At 40.0% G+C, this 12,441-nt stretch overlaps 2 pseudogenes; one reads left to right on the top strand and one right to left on the bottom strand.

Moving 5' to 3' along the window:
* Window positions 1-3,206: 3,206 nt before the first annotated feature.
* Window positions 3,207-3,328, bottom strand: LOC146029807 (5S ribosomal RNA; annotated as a pseudogene).
* A 2,675-nt stretch (window positions 3,329-6,003) lies between these two features.
* Window positions 6,004-6,125, top strand: LOC146029769 (5S ribosomal RNA; annotated as a pseudogene).
* The last annotated feature ends 6,316 nt before the right edge of the window (window positions 6,126-12,441 follow it).

Here is a 12,441-nt window from a genome sequence, read left to right as displayed (position 1 = left end):
CCCCCTTTGTCAGCTGGTTTTAGCACTAGGTCTTTGTCCTTTTGTAATTTTTTCATTGCCTCTTTTTCTGAATTTGTCAGATTTTTTGTTTTGACCGGTGCCTGTTCTCTGTCACATAGATCTTTCTTGACGAGATCATAAAAGATGCTGATGTTTGATCCTTTTGACTCAAGTGGATAGTACTTTGATGTCGGTTTTAGACCTGATTTTGATCGATTTTCAAAGTTTGACGTAATGGCGTCATCTTTTCTAAGGAAGTGCCTCTTTAGCGTCAATTTCCGTACAAATTTATTTAAATCAATGTATGTTTCGAATCTGTTCAAGTTACTTGTGGGTGCAAATGATAATCCTTTTCCCAGTAGGGTCACTTCTGGTGCTGTAAGTACATGCTTTGAAAGATTGAAGATGCCTTTATTCTTTGCCATAGTTGCGATGTCTTCTGGTTTTGTTATGTCGCTCTTTTTTTGGGATCTCTTCCTCCCGCTGCCTCGTTTTCCTCTTCGTCTGTGTGTCTTCTTTTCAGTGGGGATGCTTGTTTTACATTTTCTTTCAGGAAGACCCTCCAATCCTCCTTCTTTCTTGTTCCTGTGCTTGGGGATAAAAAAGAAGAGGAAGACGAGGATGATGGTTCCTGTTCTCCATTTGACCTTAGTCTGTGTAGGGCCGTAAATCTATTACTGGTCCTTATAGGTACGTTGTTTGGTGAGTCATAGCTCCTATGTCTCACTGATGATTTTTTATGTGTGACTTGTTTCCATTTCTTTCTGTTATCCTGTGATGGTAGGTGTTCGATGTTGTTAAATCTGTTCCAGTTTTTGACTTTGCCTTGGTCATAGTCTGTTTTATCCCTCACGAATTTCTTTTCTTTGCCTTTGATGACATCCTCCTCAATTCTTTCTAATTTTTTGTTAAGAACTTTTTCGTTGATTCTATAGTCCTCTGTGTCTTTGTAAGTTTCCAACACCCCTTCCTGTGTTTTTATGTCAACTTCCAATTCTAACAGAGTTTTCTGTTTTTCTTCAATTAGTAGTTTCATCAGACTCAGGGAGCAGGCGTGAAGGGTGGCGTCCCATTTTTCCATAAATGGGGAGTCTTGGTTTCCAAAGGTGGGTTGTTTTTGGATCCTTAGACCTCTTGGAATCCTATTTACTGAGATATAATGTTGCAGTCCTTGTATATCCCACCAAGCTTTTATCTCCTTTGTAAGTGTTTTTTCTATAGCCCAGAACAAATCGTCCAGGTCTTGTGATGGTACGGTCTCATTAGTCTGCTTGTTCTCATTAAAGATGCTTTTACACAAAATATCTCTTTTTGTGGTACGCTCGTTATTTCTAAACATGTTTATAGAGTGTTCTAACACCAGGCTGCCCTACAAAAAAAACAGTAGTGTCCAGGAAAAAGAGGGGGATGCAAGGCGCCACTTGTGTCCTGAACTACTCAATAATAATATATAAAATGAACACAGGTATACCTTTAAGAAAAAAGGGTGTCAGCTGACCTCTAAAAAAAATGACACCTTGGTAAGGGGTGTATTGTAAAAGATATGGCGGGTTGGATAAAGGTCTAAGCGACTACAAAATACCTGGATAAGAAACGTAATTCTTTCAAAAAATATAAGATTTTATTTTATACATATAAAAAAATGCACAATAGCATTAAATGTAAGAACAAACAGTACAAGAGATATGGTATAGAAAAAACAGCGATGTAAAAAAATTCGTAGCTAGTTTAAAAAGGCCTACAAGTATTAGCGCTAAAAAAGGGGGGGGGGAGATATTAGCTAAGAAATTCATAAAAATTGATTGAAAAAGATTATAAAAGAGGACTTATCTATTTGTGGAGGAGTCAGCAGGCTGTACCCAACGCGTTTCGTCGATTAGGACTTCATCAAGGGGTGAGAGGGATGTGTGCCTGGTGCTCTATTTATACTATGGGAGTCTAATGCTCATAATTATGATGTCACATCCTGTGGGTGTGGCTACCGTTTCTAAAAAACGAAGGGCATAGCTAAATCCTTTATACACTTATATTAGTGTTAGGATCAAGTTAATATAATGCTATTGCTGTAGTGCAGTGGTTAAAAAACAAAAACAGAGATAACAGAAAGTGCTTTTTTCGTTTATGGGGATGCGCATCCCCATTTCCGGCGGGCGGACGTCACTTCCGCCCCGCTTCCTGTGTCTTTTGTTAGTGTACAAGTCTGTGTCTTCCGCCTCTCTCGGGCGGACGTGCGGCTGCGCCCCACTTCCGGTTACTGCGGAGCTCCGTCTCATTGGGTGCCGCAGTTGTCAGTCATTGCGGAGTGTTGATACGTGGAGTCACTCGCGGTGTTTGTCTCCAGTCGGCGGCCAATTTGTTGGGGATTTTTCTATCTTTCGTATAGGGAATCGGCCATCTTTTTGGATACTGATTAGTTTAAAGTTCATATTTTCGTGTGTGCCATTCTCTCAGTGGGAATTCCACTTGGGACATAGGAATAGAGAATACAGTGTGTTAGTATTCTGTTTTAGCATAGAACATAGGACATTGCAACGAAGGCTAAGATCTATTATTAATCTGTATGTATACATATTCAGTCTATTATATATGGGAGCGTTCCTTAGCTCATACTGGATATATAAATATATAAATACATAAATAAATAAATATATAATATATTATATTCAGGGGAACAATTGTCAATAAGTATACATACATATATATACACAATAATAAATATATAATATGAACAGGGGGTAATACATCGATAAAAAATAGATAAAAAATATTTTTAAGGTATTTTTAAAGCTGACAGCAGATTTTTTCTAGAAGGAATCAATAAAGTGTTATATTTGGTGAGTCTTTAGTGTAAAGGCTAATGACTAGAAGAAGTGATCCATGATAATTTTTTGTTTTTTAAAAGATTATTCATGTGAACCAATGTGGTGTTTTTAGCAGTGAAGTGCAAGGTGCTTAACTACTAAATATACTATAAATAATTAGAGTGGTTTTACGTGATTTTTAATTCATTTATTCATATAAGTTACAGTGATTATCTCTATAAAAAGAAGGAGAATAATAAAGAAAAATAGGGAAAAGAAGAAGGATGAAAAGAAGAGGATATTTATACAGTAGTGAGTCGAGTGATTGTTGATCGGTTGCGGGAGTGATGAGCATTGGTACTTCTTATTTTGTCCTTATCGCGAGGTATTCTTTGTATTTTCTGTGCATTACAGTACCCGTTCTTCTCGGGTAGTCTCCCGTCCCGATACTGGACGGGCCCAGAGACACTGCTTGGCTGCCAAGATCGGACGGGGTTGGGCATTGCCAGTGTGGTATGACTGTAATATTTGTTTCCATGTTCCGAGACCTCTCAGACTGAGATACCTTACTGCTCATATGGTGGAACCAAAGTAAAGATTTATAAGAAGAGAATAGGAAATGTGATCAAGTGTGTGAAAAGACAGTGGAGTTCGTTTAGGGAGTTTTACAGAACCTTCACAGGAAAGGTGCGATTTCATATCCTTCGTTTAGGCCGTTCGGGTGCAGTGTCTGTAGCTGGAAAATCCAGTACATCTCCCTTTGCGACAATTTCTTTGCCAAGTCACCTCCTCTCTCCCCTAGCTGAACATGTTCGATTGCTTTAAAAGTCATTTCTTCAGGATCCGATGCATGAGTGGTAGTAAAATGTCTGGGGATAGCATGATTGTCCATTTTGTTTTTTATGCTTCTTATATGCTCTTGGATTCTGATCTTCAAGGGGCGCTTTGTCTTGCCTACGTATTTTTTCCCGCAAGTACATTCTATCAAGTAGATAACTGAGGTGGAGTTGCAGTTGGTAAAGTCCTTGATTTTAAATTCGTTGTTGTTCCCTGTGTCAGTAAAGCTTTTCCTATTTGGGTGGAGATATTTACATATAATACATTTGCCACACTTGTATGATCCTTTACATTTTGGTAGTTTAGTTGGTGGTTGAAGTGTTTTTAGCATGCTAGGTGCTAGGATGTCCTTCAGATTCTTGGATTTTCTGTACACAATGTCTGGTTTCGGGGGGAGGATCCCTTTTAGTACTGGGTCCATGAGAAGAATCTCCCAATGATTAGTTAGGGATTTTTTGATGGTGTCTTCGTGTCTATTATAGGTGGTAATAAATGCTACTGATTCCTTTTTTTCTTCTTTTTTCTGTTTATATGCGAGTAATGATGTTCGATCTGTGTTCCGTGTTTTTTCTGCTGCTTTTTCCATTAAGCCCCTTGGGTATTCTTTTTCTGTGAATCTTTGTCCATACAGAGTCAATTGTTCCTCCATATCTTCAGGTTTGCTACAATTCCGCTTAATCCTGTGGAATTGGGAGAACGGTATATTGTCTTTCCATCGTTTTAGGTGATTGCTTTTATGATGTAAATAGCTGTTCTTGTCCACACTCTTTACATAATTTTTAGTCACTACTTTGTTGTTTTCATGTGTCAAGACTAAATCGAGGAATTCGATGGATTCTTTCTGTATATTTGATGTAAATTTAAGATTCATATCATTATTATCCAAGTTTTCAAAAAATTCTAGGAAGTTTGAGTTTGTCCCGTCCCATATAATTAAAATGTCGTCTATGTAACGCTTGTATAAGATTATTTCTTTTTTAAACATCTGGTTGTTATAAATATACTGGTTTTCCCAGTGGCCCATAAAAAGATTCGCGAAACTTGGCGCGAAGATAGTCCCCATTGCTGTTCCGCATTGCTGGAGATAAAATCGGTCTTGAAATTTAAAATAATTATGATGGAGAATAAAAAACATAACATCGCAGATAAAATTTCTATGTTCGGGTGAGATTGAGACGTCTTCTTCTAAATATCTTCTGCAGGCTTCCACTCCTTTTTTATGCTCAATGCAGGTGTACAACGATTGCACATCTATGGTTACCCATTGGTACGAGTCTTTCCATTCAAAGCTTTCCATTGTGTTGAGTACAGATGTTGTATCTTTTAAATACGAGGGTAGGTCCTTTACATATTTGTTAAGGAAGATGTCCACATATTGTGACAGATTCGAAGTCAATGAGTCTATTCCCGCCACGATCGGTCTTCCGGGTGGGTTTATTAGGCACTTATGGACTTTTGGTAAAAAGTAAAAGATCGGGGTAATGGGGTCTAATCTTAGTAAAAATTGATATTCGTCCTTTGTTAGGATATTGTTCCTGAGGCCCTGTAATAGAAGGATACGGAGTTCCTCAATGTATGTCTCTTTCGGATCGTTGTGGAGCACAGTGTATGATTTTGTATCATTCAGGAGCCTTTCTGCCTCTTTGACATCTTCTGCCTCCCGATCCATAATGACCAGGCCCCCCCCTTTGTCAGCTGGTTTTAGCACTAGGTCTTTGTCCTTTTGTAATTTTTTCATTGCCTCTTTTTCTGAATTTGTCAGATTTTTTGTTTTGACCGGTGCCTGTTCTCTGTCACATAGATCTTTCTTGACGAGATCATAAAAGATGCTGATGTTTGATCCTTTTGACTCAAGTGGATAGTACTTTGATGTCGGTTTTAGACCTGATTTTGATCGATTTTCAAAGTTTGACGTAATGGCGTCATCTTTTCTAAGGAAGTGCCTCTTTAGCGTCAATTTCCGTACAAATTTATTTAAATCAATGTATGTTTCGAATCTGTTCAAGTTACTTGTGGGTGCAAATGATAATCCTTTTCCCAGTAGGGTCACTTCTGGTGCTGTAAGTACATGCTTTGAAAGATTGAAGATGCCTTTATTCTTTGCCATAGTTGCGATGTCTTCTGGTTTTGTTATGTCGCTCTTTTTTTGGGATCTCTTCCTCCCGCTGCACCCGAACGGCCTAAACGAAGGATATGAAATCGCACCTTTCCTGTGAAGGTTCTGTAAAACTCCCTAAACGAACTCCACTGTCTTTTCACACACTTGATCACATTTCCTATTCTCTTCTTATAAATCTTTACTTTGGTTCCACCATATGAGCAGTAAGGTATCTCAGTCTGAGAGGTCTCGGAACATGGAAACAAACATTACAGTCATACCACACTGGCAATGCCCAACCCCGTCCGATCTTGGCAGCCAAGCAGTGTCTCTGGGCCCGTCCAGTATCGGGACGGGAGACTACCCGAGAAGAACGGGTACTGTAATGCACAGAAAATACAAAGAATACCTCGCGATAAGGACAAAATAAGAAGTACCAATGCTCATCACTCCCGCAACCGATCAACAATCACTCGACTCACTACTGTATAAATATCCTCTTCTTTTCATCCTTCTTCTTTTCCCTATTTTTCTTTATTATTCTCCTTCTTTTTATAGAGATAATCACTGTAACTTATATGAATAAATGAATTAAAAATCACGTAAAACCACTCTAATTATTTATAGTATATTTAGTAGTTAAGCACCTTGCACTTCACTGCTAAAAACACCACATTGGTTCACATGAATAATCTTTTAAAAAACAAAAAATTATCATGGATCACTTCTTCTAGTCATTAGCCTTTACACTAAAGACTCACCAAATATAACACTTTATTGATTCCTTCTAGAAAAAATCTGCTGTCAGCTTTAAAAATACCTTAAAAATATTTTTTATCTATTTTTTATCGATGTATTACCCCCTGTTCATATTATATATTTATTATTGTGTATATATATGTATGTATACTTATTGACAATTGTTCCCCTGAATATAATATATTATATATTTATTTATTTATGTATTTATATATTTATATATCCAGTATGAGCTAAGGAACGCTCCCATATATAATAGACTGAATATGTATACATACAGATTAATAATAGATCTTAGCCTTCGTTGCAATGTCCTATGCTAAAACAGAATACTAACACACTGTATTCTCTATTCCTATGTCCCAAGTGGAATTCCCACTGAGAGAATGGCACACACGAAAATATGAACTTTAAACTAATCAGTATCCAAAAAGATGGCCGATTCCCTATACGAAAGATAGAAAAATCCCCAACAAAATGGCCGCCGACTGGAGACAAACACCGCGAGTGACTCCACGTATCAACACTCCGCAATGACTGACAACTGCGGCACCCAATGAGACGGAGCTCCGCAGTAACCGGAAGTGGGGCGCAGCCGCACGTCCGCCCGAGAGAGGCGGAAGACACAGACTTGTACACTAACAAAAGACACAGGAAGCGGGGCGGAAGTGACGTCCGCCCGCCGGAAATGGGGATGCGCATCCCCATAAACGAAAAAAGCACTTTCTGTTATCTCTGTTTTTGTTTTTTAACCACTGCACTACAGCAATAGCATTATATTAACTTGATCCTAACACTAATATAAGTGTATAAAGGATTTAGCTATGCCCTTCGTTTTTTAGAAACGGTAGCCACACCCACAGGATGTGACATCATAATTATGAGCATTAGACTCCCATAGTATAAATAGAGCACCAGGCACACATCCCTCTCACCCCTTGATGAAGTCCTAATCGACGAAACGCGTTGGGTACAGCCTGCTGACTCCTCCACAAATAGATAAGTCCTCTTTTATAATCTTTTTCAATCAATTTTTATGAATTTCTTAGCTAATATCTCCCCCCCCCTTTTTTTAGCGCTAATACTTGTAGGCCTTTTTAAACTAGCTACGAATTTTTTTACATCGCTGTTTTTTCTATACCATATCTCTTGTACTGTTTGTTCTTACATTTAATGCTATTGTGCATTTTTTTATATGTATAAAATAAAATCTTATATTTTTTGAAAAAATGACGTTTCTTATCCAGGTATTTTGTAGTCGCTTAGACCTTTATCCAACCCGCCATATCTTTTACAATACACCCCTTACCAAGGTGTCATTTTTTTAGAGGTCAGCTGACACCCTTTTTTCTTAAAGGTATACCTGTGTTCATTTTATATATTATTATTGAGTAGTTCAGGACACAAGTGGCGCCTTGCATCCCCCTCTTTTTCCTGGACACTACTGGTTTTTTTGTAGGGCAGCCTGGTGTTAGAACACTCTATAAACATGTTTAGAAATAACGAGCGTACCACAAAAAGAGATATTTTGTGTAAAAGCATCTTTAATGAGAACAAGCAGACTAATGAGACCGTACCATCACAAGACCTGGACGATTTGTTCTGGGCTATAGAAAAAACACTTACAAAGGAGATAAAAGCTTGGTGGGATATACAAGGACTGCAACATTAGGTACTCTTTACCTAGAACGGCGCCCACGATTGAAATCGCGGGCATCGCGGGTAAAATCGCGGTAATCGCGGCATCGCGGGTAAATCGCGGGTAAATCGCGGGTACATCAAAATCGGGTACCCGCGATTACCGCGATTTTCCCATAGAGAACAATGTTAAAAAGCCTGATTGACCGCGATTTTAGCGTTAAATGCCTCAATGCCCGCGATTTTCCCATAGGAATCAATGTTAAATGGGCTACAGAGCCCAAATAGCCTCAATTAACCCTTAAATGTCCCCCCAATTTTTGTACGCCACCCCACGATCCACGCCAACCCGAAGCGTGGCGAGCGCAGCGAGCCCGCGAGGGGCGGCGGTACGCGTCCTACGACCTTTTCATGCCCTACTATCCACGTCGGCGTGGAGTTGAGAATAGAATAGTGTGGCGAGCGCAGCGAGCCACCGAGCCCGAAGCGTGGCGAGCGCAGCGAGCCCCGCGAGGGGACGCGGATACCTTCACAGTTATACGCGTCCCCTCGCGGGCTTCACAGGTGTCCGCGTGGCCACGGACACCTGTGAAGCCCGCGAGGGGACGCGCTTACCTGTGAAGGTATCCGCGTCCCCTCGCGGGGCTCGCTGCGCTCGCCACGCTTCGGGCTCGGTGGCTCGCTGCGCTCGCCACACTATTCTATTCTCACACCACGCCGACGTGGATAGTAGGGCATGAAAAGGTCGAAGGACGCGTACCGCCGCCCCTCGCGGGCTCGCTGCGCTCGCCACGCTTCGGGTTGGCGTTGATCGTGGGGTGGCGTTAAAAATTTGGGGGGACATTTAAGGGTTAATGGGCTCTGTAGCCCATTTAACATTGATTCCTATGGCCAAATCGGGTGGATTGAGGCATTTAACACTAAAATCGGGTCCATCGCGGCTTTTAACATTGCTTCCTATGGGAAATCGGGAGCATCGCGTCGCGGGCATCGCGGGTACGTTTATGGCCGGCCGCGACGCGACCGACGCGATTTTTCAGGTTTAACATGGTTTTCAATGGGAAAATCGCGGGCATCGCGTCGGTCGCGTCGCGGGCAGGCATAAATGTACCCGCGATGCCCGCGACGGGCGCCGTTCTAGGTAAAGAGTACCCAACATTATATCTCAGTAAATAGGATTCCAAGAGGTCTAAGGATCCAAAAACAACCCACCTTTGGAAACCAAGACTCCCCATTTATGGAAAAATGGGACGCCACCCTTCACGCCTGCTCCCTGAGTCTGATGAAACTACTAATTGAAGAAAAACAGAAAACTCTGTTAGAATTGGAAGTTGACATAAAAACACAGGAAGGGGTGTTGGAAACTTACAAAGACACAGAGGACTATAGAATCAACGAAAAAGTTCTTAACAAAAAATTAGAAAGAATTGAGGAGGATGTCATCAAAGGCAAAGAAAAGAAATTCGTGAGGGATAAAACAGACTATGACCAAGGCAAAGTCAAAAACTGGAACAGATTTAACAACATCGAACACCTACCATCACAGGATAACAGAAAGAAATGGAAACAAGTCACACATAAAAAATCATCAGTGAGACATAGGAGCTATGACTCACCAAACAACGTACCTATAAGGACCAGTAATAGATTTACGGCCCTACACAGACTAAGGTCAAATGGAGAACAGGAACCATCATCCTCGTCTTCCTCTTCTTTTTTATCCCCAAGCACAGGAACAAGAAAGAAGGAGGATTGGAGGGTCTTCCTGAAAGAAAATGTAAAACAAGCATCCCCACTGAAAAGAAGACACACAGACGAAGAGGAAAACGAGGCAGCGGGAGGAAGAGATCCCAAAAAAAGAGCGACATAACAAAACCAGAAGACATCGCAACTATGGCAAAGAATAAAGGCATCTTCAATCTTTCAAAGCATGTACTTACAGCACCAGAAGTGACCCTACTGGGAAAAGGATTATCATTTGCACCCACAAGTAACTTGAACAGATTCGAAACATACATTGATTTAAATAAATTTGTACGGAAATTGACGCTAAAGAGGCACTTCCTTAGAAAAGATGACGCCATTACGTCAAACTTTGAAAATCGATCAAAATCAGGTCTAAAACCGACATCAAAGTACTATCCACTTGAGTCAAAAGGATCAAACATCAGCATCTTTTATGATCTCGTCAAGAAAGATCTATGTGACAGAGAACAGGCACCGGTCAAAACAAAAAATCTGACAAATTCAGAAAAAGAGGCAATGAAAAAATTACAAAAGGACAAAGACCTAGTGCTAAAACCAGCTGACAAAGGGGGGGGCCTGGTCATTATGGATCGGGAAGCCTATGTCAAAGAGGCAGAAAGGCTCCTGAATGATACAAAATCATACACTGTGCTCCACAACGATCCGAAAGAGACATACATTGAGGAACTCCGTATCCTTCTATTACAGGGCCTCAGGAACAATATCCTAACAAAGGACGAATATCAATTTTTACTAAGATTAGACCCCATTACCCCGATCTTTTACTTTTTACCAAAAGTCCATAAGTGCCTAATAAACCCACCCGGAAGACCGATCGTGGCGGGAATAGACTCATTGACTTCGAATCTGTCACAATATGTGGACATCTTCCTTAACAAATATGTAAAGGACCTACCCTCGTATTTAAAAGATACAACATCTGTACTCAACACAATGGAAAGCTTTGAATGGAAAGACTCGTACCAATTGGTAACCATAGATGTGCAATCGTTGTACACCTGCATTGAGCATAAAAAAGGAGTGGAAGCCTGCAGAAGATATTTAGAAGAAGACGTCTCAATCTCACCCGAACATAGAAATTTTATCTGCGATGTAATGTTTTTTATTCTCCATCATAATTATTTTAAATTTCAAGACCGATTTTATCTCCAGCAATGCGGAACAGCAATGGGGACTATCTTCGCGCCAAGTTTCGCGAATCTTTTTATGGGCCACTGGGAAAACCAGTATATTTATAACAACCAGATGTTTAAAAAAGAAATAATCTTATACAAGCGTTACATAGACGACATTTTAATTATATGGGACGGGACAAACTCAAACTTCCTAGAATTTTTTGAAAACTTGGATAATAATGATATGAATCTTAAATTTACATCAAATATACAGAAAGAATCCATCGAATTCCTCGATTTAGTCTTGACACATGAAAACAACAAAGTAGTGACTAAAAATTATGTAAAGAGTGTGGACAAGAACAGCTATTTACATCATAAAAGCAATCACCTAAAACGATGGAAAGACAATATACCGTTCTCCCAATTCCACAGGATTAAGCGGAATTGTAGCAAACCTGAAAATATGGAGGAACAATTGACTCTGTATGGACAAAGATTCACAGAAAAAGAATACCCAAGGGGCTTAATGGAAAAAGCAGCAGAAAAAACACGGAACACAGATCGAACATCATTACTCGCATATAAACAGAAAAAAGAAGAAAAAAAGGAATCAGTAGCATTTATTACCACCTATAATAGACACGAAGACACCATCAAAAAATCCCTAACTAATCATTGGGAGATTCTTCTCATGGACCCAGTACTAAAAGGGATCCTCCCCCCCGAAACCAGACATTGTGTACAGAAAATCCAAGAATCTGAAGGACATCCTAGCACCTAGCATGCTAAAAACACTTCAACCACCAACTAAACTACCAAAATGTAAAGGATCATACAAGTGTGGCAAATGTATTATATGTAAATATCTCCACCCAAATAGGAAAAGCTTTACTGACACAGGGAACAACAACGAATTTAAAATCAAGGACTTTACCAACTGCAACTCCACCTCAGTTATCTACTTGATAGAATGTACTTGCGGGAAAAAATACGTAGGCAAGACAAAGCGCCCCTTGAAGATCAGAATCCAAGAGCATGTAAGAAGCATAAAAAACAAAATGGACAATCATGCTATCCCCAGACATTTTACTACCACTCATGCATCGGATCCTGAAGAAATGACTTTTAAAGCAATCGAACATGTTCAGCTAGGGGAGAGAGGAGGTGACTTGGCAAAGAAATTGTCGCAAAGGGAGATGTACTGGATTTTCCAGCTACTGACACTGCACCCGAACGGCCTAAACGAAGGATATGAAATCGCACCTTTCCTGTGAAGGTTCTGTAAAACTCCCTAAACGAACTCCACTGTCTTTTCACACACTTGATCACATTTCCTATTCTCTTCTTATAAATCTTTACTTTGGTTCCACCATATGAGCAGTAAGGTATCTCAGTCTGAGAGGTCTCGGAACATGGAAACAAA

Source organism: Crinia signifera, chromosome 8 (genome assembly GCF_055691185.1).
Source record: "Crinia signifera chromosome 8, ASM5569118v1, whole genome shotgun sequence".
Classification (NCBI taxonomy): domain Eukaryota; kingdom Metazoa; phylum Chordata; class Amphibia; order Anura; family Myobatrachidae; genus Crinia; species Crinia signifera.
The sequence above is the reverse complement of the archived record's forward strand: the minus strand, read 5'-3'. Positions and strand labels throughout refer to the sequence as shown.